At 39.8% G+C, this 13,368-nt stretch overlaps 1 protein-coding gene and 1 non-coding gene across 4 annotated transcripts in view; both read left to right on the forward strand.

Annotated features, from left to right (window-relative positions):
• The window catches only part of Astn2 (astrotactin 2), a 1,028,198-nt gene that overhangs the window by 449,225 nt on the left and 565,605 nt on the right, over positions 1–13,368 (forward strand). The gene's annotated exons all lie outside the window — the stretch shown is intronic.
• Positions 12,386–12,490, forward strand: LOC147004287 (U6 spliceosomal RNA). Its single transcript, XR_015047469.1, has one exon. It is a non-coding gene; the product is annotated as a U6 spliceosomal RNA (small nuclear RNA).

Consider the following 13,368-nt stretch of genomic DNA (forward strand, 5'->3'; position numbering starts at 1 on the left):
AGGAATACCGAATGGCAGAGAAACACCTGAAAAAATGTTCAACATCCTTAATCATCAGGGAAATGCAAATCAAAACAACCCTGAGATTCTACCTCACACCAGTCACAATGGCTAAGATCAAAAATTCAGGTGACAGCAGATGCTGGCGAGGATGTGGAGAAAGAGGAACACTCCTCCATTGTTGGTGGGATTGCAAGCTTGTACAACCACTCTGGAAATCAGTCTGGCGGTTCCTCAGAAAATTGGACATAGTACTACCGGAGGATCCAGCAATACCTCTCCTGGGCATATATCCAGAAGATGTCCCAACCAGTAAAAAGGACACATGCTCCACTATGTTCATAGCAGCCCTATTTATAATAGCCAGAAGCTGGAAAGAACCCAGATGTCCCTCAACAGAGGAATGGATACAGAAATTATGGTACATTTACACAATGGAGTACTACTCAGCTATTAAAAAGAATGAATTTATGAAATTCCTAGCCAAATGGATGGACCTGGAGGGCATCATCTTGAGTGAAGTAACACAATCACAAAAGAACTCACACAATATGTATTCACTGATAAGTGGATATTAGCCCAAAACTTAGGATACCCAAGATATAAGATACAATTTGCTAATCGCATGAAACTCAAGAAGAATGAAGACCAAAGTGTGGACTGTGCACCTTCTTAGAATTGGGAACAAAACACCCAGGGAAGGAGTTACAGAGACAAAGTTCGTAGCTGTGATGAAAGGATGGACCATTTAGAGACTGCCGTATCCAGGGATCCATTCCATAATCAGCTTCTAAACGCTGACACCATTGCATACACTAGCAAGATTTTGCTGAAAGGACCCAAAGATAGCTGTCTCTTGTGAGACGATGCCGGGGCCTAGCAAACACAGGAGTGGATGTTCACAGTCAGCTATTGGATGTATCACAGGGCTCCCAATGGAGAAGCTAGAGAAAGTACCCAAGGAGCTAAAGGGATCTGCAACCCTATTGTTGGAACAACATGATGTACTAACCAGAACCCCGGAGCTCTTGTCTCTAGCTGCATATGTATCGAAAGATGGCCTAGTCGGCCATCACTGGAAAGAGAGGCCCACTGGACTTGCAAACTTTATATGCCCCAATATAGGGGAATGCCAGGGCCAAAAGAATGGGAATGGGTGGGTAGGGAAGTGGGGGGCGCTATGGGGGACTTTTGGGATAGCATTGGAAATGTAACTGAGGAAAATATGTAATAAAAATATTAAAAATTAAAAAAAAAGAATGTTTAGGAGTTCTCTGTTTCCACAAAAAAATTATTAAACAGCCACTTGGCATAAAAAAAAAAAAACAAAAGGTTGAAGATGGGTGACATTTGTTAATACTTAGCTGAGATAGATGACTTCTAGGATACATAGCTATCCTACAAATTGTTTGATACCTGCTAATAATGCTCAGTTAATTACACTTATTAACATGACAGGGGCTCTTCTACATTCTTTCTGCATAGAATTGTCCAACTTGCACTACCTTCACTTTCTATGTGTGTTCTTCTTCTGTTGCTTCATTTACATTGCCCTTTGCATTTGAGCTTAATGTCCCATCCTCAGCCTTCTAGATTAGGCTGCTCTCCTGTATTCTGTACTCTAGTACTATGTTTTTCTTTCATAGCAGGCTTTACGAATGGTGTGCACTGAGGTGTAAGTAACTATGCATCTTAGCCTCTTCCAGGTCCTTCATAGAAATCTCAGTTAATAGCTTAATAACAATGTCATGAAGATATAACATATCAATCTTATTGTAATCAAATCAAACCATTACAAATATATTAGTAATATATCCACTAAGAAAATGCTGAAAGTAATTACCAAACTGTACTAGAAACTTGGTTGAGGCTTCATGTCAGCAATATTAGATGTGAAAATGTATATATTTGAATTGATGTAAAGATATATTGTTATCATCGTTTCATAACTGAAAACATTAAATCACAAGTAATTATTTTTTCCTAAGTCTTGTGTGAAGTTCTAGAATTTCAATCTTATTCCAAAGTCTGGAACCACAAGCCCATGTTATCAAATGCAATTACAACCTGTAATTATGCATTTATTTGCTACATTTCATATTTAATTACTACTTGTCTAAGGAATACCATGCTGTACAAATGTCAGAGCTCTGTCATTGTTCACTGCTTTATCCCCAAAGCCATGTCGCAATGTATCAAATTTTTAATGTTTAATAATGAATACTAGAATTAATATAAATAAGATGACATACTGGATTAGAGAACAATCTCATGAAATTCACTCTCATATTTGCAAATACTTCGTGGTATATACTTGTACATGTCAGTTTTTCTCTTCAGGACTTTATCTATGTACATTAAAATTCTAGTGGAAAGCAAATGTTATGATGATCTTTGTCTTTAGATGAACTTTAGGGACTCCTGGTCTTGGAGCTCAGACACCAGGAAACTGGGACCAGCCCAAGTTTCTACCTTTAATAAAGCTGTGAGGATCTAGAATGTGTACTGTGCATCAACATATTCAGGAGTCAAATCCGAGCCCCATCCATGTTCATCTGCAGTACTTGGATGCTTTGAGCACTCTTCCTGTACTCCTGTTTTTCTTTCCAATGAAACAGAAGTAGTAAGATAAACAGCCCTCAGAGGCTTATTATGAGGATTAAACTAGATAAAGTGCATTAAACACTTAGCACATGAGCCTTGAAAGCAAACCAAAGCAAACTTTATTATTACAGCTGTGGTAGTGATATAAACATTATGAATGAAATAATCATTATGGGATCCTGCAGAAAAGCACAGCTACCCTGAGTTCTCACCATCAAAAGAGGCTTTTAAAGTAGTAAGAGAGAAGGGCAAAGATGGTTGGTGTATCAGAAGAATGATTATAATAGAGTTCCATTGTGTGATGGTAGCTAGTAGATACCAATGACATTTAAATTAACATGCACATTTATTGCAATGAAATAAAATTAAAGGTTCATCCCCATTGGCTGCATTTCCATTTGAAGAGCTGCATAAGCACATAAGGCCAGTGCCTCCCATGCTGGAGAACTCAGATATTCAGCATGGGATTACTGCTGCAAGTTCACTTAATGCTGAGAAGGAATAAATATCAGAATTATATTGTGGTCTTTATTTCCTTTCATTGAAAATGCTTTCATTTTCAGTGACAATACCATGAGAGACACTATATTGTTTAATGGAATTCATCATGAAACTGGGTAAAAACATGAAATAAACCAACACCTGGCATTACGGTATCTGCAAACTATATCCCACTGGTTAACTGATATTTAATATAAATAAAATTTTACTGAAACTTGACCACTCTGAATAATTCTCACATTGAACTGTAAAAATAAAGCTAAAGTGTCACAACCCTATAGCGTGCAAACCCTAAGACATTTTCTATGTTCTGATTTCTAGATAAAATAAAATAAAATAAAATGACATATTATCTCTCTAAGGAATTGGTTCAGATTTTTTGATAGCAAAAGTGAATCATTCTTTGGGTATTATTTATTCAGTCATGTATTTGTTTATTTAACAGTCAGTGGATATTTATGAAGCGTCTTAGTGGAAGCAGGATAGAGGCTTGGATAAAATGAACAAAATATAAAACTTCTGACATCATGGAACTCACAATTCATGGTGCAAGGAGGCAGACGAGAATGAGAATATATACATATACATCATATACATATACATATATGTGTATATATATGTTCATCAAATTCTAGAAGGACATGGTAGTGATGATGAATCTGCATTGCATGTCTATGTACACACATACATGTTGTGTGTGTGGGTGTATGGTGAGTGGTGTGTGTGTGTGTGTATGCATGTACTGTGAAGAGGAAAGAGGGTTGCATATTGTCAAGGTGGGTGTCTTAGTTAGGGTTTTACTGCTGTGAACAGACACCATGACCAAGGCAAGTCTTATAAAAAACAACATTTAATTGGGGCTGGCTTACAGGTTCAGAGGTTCAGTCCATTATCTTCAAGGTGGGAGCATGGCAGTATCCAGGCAGGCATGGCACAGGAGGACCTGAGAGTTCTATGTTTTCACCCAAAGGCTGCTAGTGGAAGACTGACTTCCAGACAACTAGGGTGAGGATCTTATACCCACACCCACAGTGACACACCCATTCCAACCAGGTCACACCTATTCCAACAAGGCCACACCTTCAGATGGTGCCACTCCCTGGTCCAAGGATATACAAACCATCACATTCCACTCCCTGGTCCCCATAGACTTGTTCAAAAACATGAGTCTATGGGGGCCATACTTAAACATAGCATAATGCAAAATGCATTTAGTCCAACTTTCAAAGTCCTCATAGTCTATAGCAGTTGCAACAATGTTAAAAGTCCAAAGTTCAAGGTCTCTTCTGGGATTCATTCAACTTAATTAACTGTAATCCCCAAAGCAAGGCAGGAAACCAGCTGGGCAAACTCCAAACTCTGCATCTCCATGGCTGATGTCAAAGTGGTCTTCAGATCTCCACTCCTTTTTCATCTTTTTTGACTGCAACAAACTGCTTCCTCCTGGGCTGGTTCCACTCCCTGTTAGCAGCTTTCCTCAGCATGTATCCCATGGCTCTGGCATTTTTAACATCTTTGAGTCTCCAAGGCAATTTCAATGTTACATCTTCTTCTTTCAGTGTCGGGGATTCCACTTGATGCCTAAGGGCTGGCATCACTTCTCCATCTCTGTCCTCTGTAGCACTCTATGCTCAGGTTGATCCACTCTATTACGGCTGCTGTTCTTGGTAATCATCCCATGGTACTGACATCTTCAATACACTGGGGTGTTCCACTCCAACTAGGCTTCACCAATAGCCTCTCATAGGCTCTCTTCAGGGTGACAAGCCTCAAATCCTTTGCATGACCCCTTGAATCCTGAGCCATCAACTACAGCTGAGGCTTCACCTTCTCCAATGGGCTTCCCTGGCCTCTCACAGTGCTAAGCCTCAGCTTCTCTCCATGATCCCTGCATTCCTTCACAAGCAGTACCACCTGAGTGACTCTTACACATTACCAAGTCCAGCCGCAGCATGAGGTACAACCTTGGGTATCTCTGGAACACAGCTTCTTTGTGATCCCAGAAAACAATTTCCAGAAGATTTCATCTCAACGATGCTGGTCTCTTCTTAATCACTGCTAATTCCTTAGCTCCAGCTAACCAGCATCAATTTTCCCAGTAGTTCCTTCCATTCTTAACTCTAGAGCCAGAGGCACATGGCTGAAGCTGCCCGAGTTCTTCTGCTTACAGGAACTAGAACATGATCCCCTTGTATTATTACATTATCACTAGCTTTATGTTTTCTAAATCCTTCACTACCTAAGCTTGGCTATCCTGGTTCTTGCTCTGTAGATTGACCTTGAATGTAGAGATCAGCATGCTTGTCTCATGGGATTAAAGGTGTGTACCACCATGCCTGGATCTAATTTAGCTGGGTAGGATCTTGCCCCAAGGTCCCACTCCCTTAATCTTTATCTCTTAGAACACAAGATTTTGCTCCATTTCACTTCCTGGTACTCCTTTAATACTCAAACCGTATATTTTATATTTTTCCTTTCTAAGCTTGCTATGCTTGTTCAAACTTTTCTTCATAAGACTTAACCAGAGAACAAAGTCTCTGCCCGGCTTTTTTGAAACTTCTTTTGTCAATGCAATTAATCCATGTCTCTTTACCTTAGCCTCAGGCAAACTTTTCAGACAAGGGTAAAAAGTAGCCACATTCTTCACCAAAATACCACAAAACCAGTCTTTATGCCACATTCTGAAATTCTTCTCCTTTGAAATCTCTTGGGCCAGGTCAACACAGTTCAAATCAATCCCAGCAACAAAGTCTTCCATATTCCTACTAGGATGACCCATTAAGCTCCATTTAAAGCATTCCACTGCTTTCCAAATCCAAAGTCCCAAAATCCACATTCTTTCAAATAAAAGCATGGTCAGGCCTATCACAGCAATACCCCACTCCTGGTACCAACTTGTCCTAGTTAGGGTTTTACTGCTGTGAACAGACACCATGACCAAGGCAAGTCTTATAAAAACAACATTTAATTGGGGCTGGCTTACAGGTTCAGAGGTTCAGTCCATTATCATCAAGGCATCAAGGTGGGAGCATGGCAGTATCCAGGCAGGCATGGCACAGGAGGAGCTGAGAGTTCTGTCTTCCACTAGCAGCCTTTGGATGAAGACAGAACTCTCAGCTCCTCCTGTGCCATGCCTGCCTGGATACTGCCATGCTCCCACCTTGATGCCTTGATGATAATGGACTGAACCTCTGAACCTGTAAGCCAGCCCCAATTAAATGTTGTTTTTATAAGACTTGCCTTGGTCATGGTGTCTGTTCACAGCAGTAAAACCCTAACTAGGACAGTGGGTATTATTGAATAGTTGAGAGAGTAAAGATTGATATGCAAATATCCAGGGAAACCATCATTTCTGTGGGTGTATGAGCAAGTGTAAAAGCTTCCAGCAGAGACTGAACTGCACATTTACAAGGAAAATGGTCAAAGTGTACTCTTCTGCACTGGAGGCTAAGAAGTGTTAGAAGATGGGATGAAAGCATAAACAAGAGTTTTATATCCATCTGCTTGCTTGCTTTCACCCTGACTGCAGTCTTGAGCCCCTGGAGCATGCCGAGCAGAGGAAAAGACACCACCTAGCTTATATTTTAAAGTGATTATTAAACTACAAACTATAGAGAAAAAAACTTTAAGGAATAGAGGCAGGAGTAGCGAGACCAGTGGGAAGCCCAGTATGAGGATACAGGCCACAGATGAAAGTGGCTTCCATTAGGTATTAACAGGATTTGTGAGAAGAAATAGTCAGAATCCAAACACTGCCTTTCATTCATTGTTTCTTTTGTTTAGTGAGCACCAAATACATGTCAGTCAGTGTGCTCAGGAGTGGACGTAACAAGCCAAAGTAGCGAAAGAACTCCATGGAGGGTCCAGAAAACGGATTTCATGATTTGACATCAAAATTGGGGAATCTGTTGGCTATGACTCCAATATGTGTAAAAGCTCTAGTCCCAGACTTCAAGCTGTGTTTGAAGATAAAACCAAAGAGAAGATGACACCAAAGTCTTATGTCAAGCTGAAAAGAGAAATACTGAAATAAGTAAAAACAGTTAGGGCTGACCAGAGCTTTGGTGTCCATAGTTAGATAAGGATGGGAAAGAGAGTGAAATAAATAAGGAATGTTGAACATGCTGTATACTGATATCTTGCACTTACACAATCACTGGTCTCTTCTTAATGTTAGACAGGTAACCATTACAACTATTACAGCTATTACAACAGGTGGATATTTCATTTATTGCAACAATGGGCACATCTTGCCTGTAAGGACAATAGAGTAGCATATTGGCTCTATGGCATAATAAGACTGGTGAAGGCAATGCTTCCCTACCAGCCTGTATAGCAACATTAAGTATGCTGAAAGGTATCCAGCAGAGGAAAGCTTCTGGCTTAGCCAGATTTCTCTATGACATGTGACCAGAGAATATAAAACAACAACAGCAACAATCTGTAAGGAAGCCTCAGGCATAGTCTACCCACTGGGGGTGGGATTGGATGGAAGGATTGTGAATGGGTGGATAAAGCTGCTCTCAGAAGCCAAGGGCTATTCAGTGAAAATCTGTGCCAACTATAGACTAAGTTCCTATAAGCTATTAATCATGGAAGACAATAAAGTTCTAGTATCAATACGACCATTTTGTATATTTTTCTAACACAGGAGGTGGTGTTAGCTTTTCTCAATACTTTAGAGGACAAGTCCTGCAAGGGTGTGTTCACAACATTCATTCCTGTTAAGCATTCCACGGCAGGATATTTAAGGCACACTGTCTAATCCAAAATTCACGAATGTCTTTATTTCATAAACTTTGACTCCAAAGTTGACTCACTCATCAACAGTGGGCCATAAAAAGATTACTGATAATCTAGCAGAGATGATAGTAGACTGTTTCGGTTTTTAAAGGCCATAGGGACAAGATAGGAAGAGTCTATGAATTAAAATCAAACAGAACTAGATCAAAAGCTTGTTTCTGCCCTGACTATTGGTACATTTTCAAGCAAATCAATTTCCCCAGGACTCAACTGACTATTCTTTTTAATAAGGAAAAAGTGTTCACCTTTACTGTATTATTCTGATGATTGTAATCAGTGTAAAGTATGTGGTGCATTCTATGGCACATACACACATTAAGAAAGTAGAAGTTATAGAATTAAGGGCAAAACAGACTCCCCAGAGTTGGCAATGATTAACCCACAAAAGACTTAATCATGATGGAGTGAAAGAAACAATGGCAGATTTCTGAGCATAAGGGAACTCCTGGAAGCTGTTTAAAACACAGCACTTAGCAATAGCATGAGCCTTTTCTGGGTATTTGATTCTATCTGTAGGGGTTCTGCCCATTGCTCCACATTATCCTCTCCCCTTACATTTGACTGCAGACTGCTTTTGTATAGTGTCATTAAGGGGTGTGTGTGTGTGTGTGTGTGTGTAAGCACATGATGCATGTAGCAGCCTATTAGTTATGTTGTTGAATGGGTCTAAAGAACCTTACTAAACGGGTTTAGGCTTATATTGGACAAGAGTGGACAAGGTGTGGACTTATATGGCCTCACTATGAGTATTGTTTGGGGCATAGCAATCAGTAATATGGTACACTGGGCCAGTCAGGGAGCCCAGAATGCTTTGCTCTGTGCAGTAGAACAGCTTGTGGCAAACTCTTATTTACAATAAATGGATAGGACAGGAGATCAAGATTCTAGTAAAGCCCAGTATGAGGTACTTGGACACATGTTGCTTTATTTTAATGAACCATGATGATTGCCCATCATATACAAGGAAATGTACCATAAAAGCTTTTCCTAAAGGATGTGTGCCCTAGTAGTGAAAACTGAAGTATTTCACAATTTGATCATTGAAGGAAAAGAATGGACTGGAGACTGTCGTGTCCATGGCTTAAGGGAGATGGGGGATGTAAGGAGAGTATGATAGGTAGAAAAGAAGAGGATGTGAAGTAGGGAAGACAGGGAAGGAGAAAAGAATGAAGGGAAGGAGAAAGAGAGAGAGGGAGGGAGGGAGGGAGAGAGGGAAAAATCAGAACAGTATGAGATTAACATGATGTGGATGTATTTCTAGTTGCAGTAACTCAATGTGCAGTATCTTATTTAATCTTTGCACCATCACCTGAAGTAGAATACTTTTTGTAACTTCTTTATGAATAAGGAAACTTTTGTGGTTATACTAGTTTAATATGGGCTTCTCTAATTTATACACAGAGAGAGACAGAGACAGAGACAGAGGACAGAGAGAGATAGATTGAGAGAGACAAAGAGAGATAGAGAGAGAGAGATAGACAGAGACAGAGACAGAGACAGAGACAGAGACAAAGAGAGGTGGCATAGAAGCCACATACCAGAGGGGAAAATGAGACAGTGGTAGAAATTGAATGAGAGCTAAAATTTTGACAAGAAAGTAAGAGAGAACATTAGGCCAACTCCAATAAACCCTACACTGAGTTTATCAATCTGAGAATCAGTTCGGTTCAACAGAGTGCACATATTATGTGAAATGACACAGTATTCCAGATGCAGAGGACTGGCTCAGACAGCTCTCAGGTTTCTTTGGGAAGTCAGGTCAATGTTTACCATCTGCCTACAATGAAAATGGAGGTCACTTTAAGGTTCTTCTACAATAGAGACCTAGCAGAGCTGCCTGTGGCTCCTCCATTTTCCCCATGTGATGGTGAGATAAATACTGAGCTTGTATGTTACTTAGAATCCCGTGCAGCCCAACTTCTAAAATCCCCCTGAGTCTCTCAACTGTCATGTTTTGTTACATCATTAACATGGGCTTGACATAAAGGAATGATAATTTGCAGAAAATATTCTATTAAATTCAATAGTCTTTTGCTTTGACTGTATACATGTAATCTGATTCTACAGATTAAGATTGTTGTTACTTGGGGTTGTGGGGATACAGCAATAAGTCAGTAATTCCATGTCTTTCTCTCTCTCTTGCTTTCTCTTCTATTTGAAGTGAACAATCATTTTGCAAAATGAGTAATTACCATTAACTCAATTTAATTTGTATATTTCAGGTTGCTCTTTCCACTTCTGTTCATGTAGGCAACAACTGCATTATTAATCATCATGTGCTCTGACTAGCTTAAGTATGTATTTTATCCTTACAGTATCCTCATGAATTGGAGAGGACAGAGTTTTTATTTCCCATCTGTTAGAGGAGAATAATGAATCTCAGAGGGGTTAAATAGCTTGAAGGAGACCACCAAGCAGTGTACAGGAAAACATCTCAGTTATCCTGTTTCACTAATGTCTATATTGCTTCGATTGAAGCCTTTAAGATCCTGTAAAAGAACAGTGGATGACCAAGAGGGGTTTTCATGGTTATTTGTATGTGTTCAGCACTTTCATCTTTTATATTATGATGTGGTGTTCTTGTTCTATAATCACGTGAATTGAAGTCCTATCCATGTTGATTCTCACTGTGGAAACTTAGACCAAGTTAAATACCCAAGGATTTCCATTTCCTCTGTCTTCTGAAAACCCTAACAGCATTTGCTCCTGCTCATAAGATATTTCTGCAAGAGAAGAGTAAAGAGACTTGGTCATTTGAAAGGAGTCTTGTAACATTTTCTTTTAAGTTATAATCAAATGAATAAGACTGAAAGCCATGGTCATGAAGGGACATTTGTATAATCAGTGTCTCTCACAATAATCATGACTAGTCCAAGCAATATTTACAGTGCACTGAATGAACAATCTTCATTTTGGTGAATGAATAGAACAGGGGTGATTAACTTGTAAATTAGGGCTCTAAATCTGGGTCGGAGGTAATTGATTTTACAAAATCAAGAAGCTGATGTGTTCAAACCCTAGTCTGACTTCTGTGCCTGGCTTCTTCAAGCTGCCCCCTTTCTGCTCACTGCTCCTAGAATGAGCATGTGAAAATGACTTTTTTTGAAGACCCAGAGATTCCCAAGTTCTGGCTCCCTATATTCCCAAAACCAAGCAAACATTCTTTAGCATCAATCAAGCCCAGTGTATCCCACTGACCCAAGAAAACAACTTGGCTCACTTTGTATCTATTCTGTGACATGCCTTTCCTCTGCTTTGCTTGGAATAGAAGCCTCATGCTTCTTATGGGAGAAAAAAGAAAAGGATTACCTAGCATTACAACACATGCTCTGAAGCCAGGCCTTAAGGAATCTAATAGCGCCTCTTCAGTCTTGCATCATCTTGTCCTCTGCAAAAGCCTTTACTTAACCCATTCTAATATCAATTTGGTCATCTATAAGATAGTTATCATTAAAACCTATCTCATAGGGTCATTTGAGTGTGGGCATGGACTAGCAACAAACATGCAGAGATTCTAACACTACTTATTAGGTATTGACCTTTCCATGTGTCTTTCCATCCTCCATCATTATAGTGGTCATATTCTTGTAGAAACACTCCCAGAAGTTGTGCGAGCGAGCGATAGAGCAAGCAAGTGAGAGAAAGAGAGAGAGAGAGAGAGAGAGAGAGAGAGAGAGAGAGAGAGAGAGAGAGAGAGATTGAGGGAGAGAGAGATATTGAGGGAGAGAGAGAGAGAGAGAGAGAGAGAGAGAGAGAGAGAGAGATGTCTAGACTCCTTTCTATGTCTCTTTGCATACCCTTTACTTTCAACTCACAGCACACCATACCTTCTACTGGTGATGTACATTCCACCTATTCCTTGAAGACAGAATGAGTGGATTCATCTCTAAATCCTCATCTCACCCATACAAAGTTCAGGTAACCAGTAAAGGGAATCACAACCACAGTCATAGTGAAGAAGTCTTAACTTTGGAAGAGTATGAGACAAAGTCTATGTGAGGAGGAGAAAGAAAGGCATTTACCATAGCAGGAAGTTTAAGAGGGGAGCTGTAGCCATAGAGATGGAAAGTTATCAAACCAAGGAGGAAATTTAATAGTCCCACCTGGACCATAACTCTATGATGCTCTCAGTGTTAGCAGCAGGAATAATGACATCATTTCCATTACTGAGAAATGTCTATGTTCCGAAGAGTATAGCAATAGTTTGTTGTGCTGTATATAATACTTTTGAGAAGTAAATGGTTTAGCATGCTTATTTTCCCGAGAAGTATACCAATTTTGTGAGGGATAGCTCAGCAGTCAAGAGACTGCACAGACTACCTAAATTTGGCTCCCAGAACCCAGTTCTGGGGACCCACACAAAACTTTAATTTTAGCTCCTGGAATTTCTAGGGCCTCTTCTGGCATCTGCAGATGCTTGTAAGGAATGTACATACCTTGTCTCAAACATATATACACAGAAATGAAATAAATCTCTGCACTCATTTCAGCAGCATATATACTAAAATTGGAACAATAAAGAGATTATTATTATGACCCAAGTACAATGATGGCACAAATTCATAAATCAATGTACATTTTGCATCATTTATTGTGAATGTTGCCAGTCAAAACACAACTATGAGATTTGGAGATGCCATCGCCAAGAACCCCACTTAGTCACAGCCTGCAAGAATCTCAACATCACAGTCAAGTCACTTTTAAGTTCCTTGAATAATTGTATTTAAACCTGGATACTTGTTTTAAAGGAAGAAAAAACAAAAGCGTACAAAGAAAGGAAATAAAGTAAAATAAGCACTGTGGTCAACCTAGACAAATGCTTAGCAAGTTAGAGATAAATATTCAGTATCAAAGTGCCTTGGCTCCCAGGCCAATTTCCTTCTGTTTTACCAGGGTGTGTCTTCTGGCTCTCCATCCATCCCAGCTTATCTGAGAAATACAGAGAAAGCAAGACAAGAGTCAGGGAGGGGAAGTTGGAGGCAGTGACCACAATTCTGTGCCTGTCTGGTGTCTTGTGTACATCAGTTCAACTCATTTCCTTCCTAATTATGAGAGATGTGTACTCTGCATACTTCCCGGATTGTTGGTTATAGACCCCCCCACACACCATTCTGTCTCCATTCTCAATATACTCCACCTTTGAGGAAGACTTCTTTTTTCTCTTTGACAGTAATATGCAGACAATTATTTGTGTTGGTCACTCACAACTGGATGAGGCTAGAAAAGGAGATCGAAGCCAGTGAAGAGGCTGAGCCATGGGTCAGGGGAAATTATCCAACGTGACTGGGAGTTTTTCAGCAGCCCAGATCACTTTACATAGGTCTGCTGCAAGGACATAACCAATGTCAATTAGACCACATCAACCCATGCAACTGGAACCTCTAACACATAATTAAAATGTCCTAGGAGGCCTACAGATAAGTGAAAATGGAGAGCCAGCACCTAAACTACAAGTTTACA

Source organism: Mus caroli, unplaced genomic scaffold (genome assembly GCF_978045245.1).
Source record: "Mus caroli unplaced genomic scaffold, Mus_caroli_1 scaffold_6, whole genome shotgun sequence".
Taxonomy (NCBI): Eukaryota; Metazoa; Chordata; class Mammalia; order Rodentia; family Muridae; genus Mus; species Mus caroli.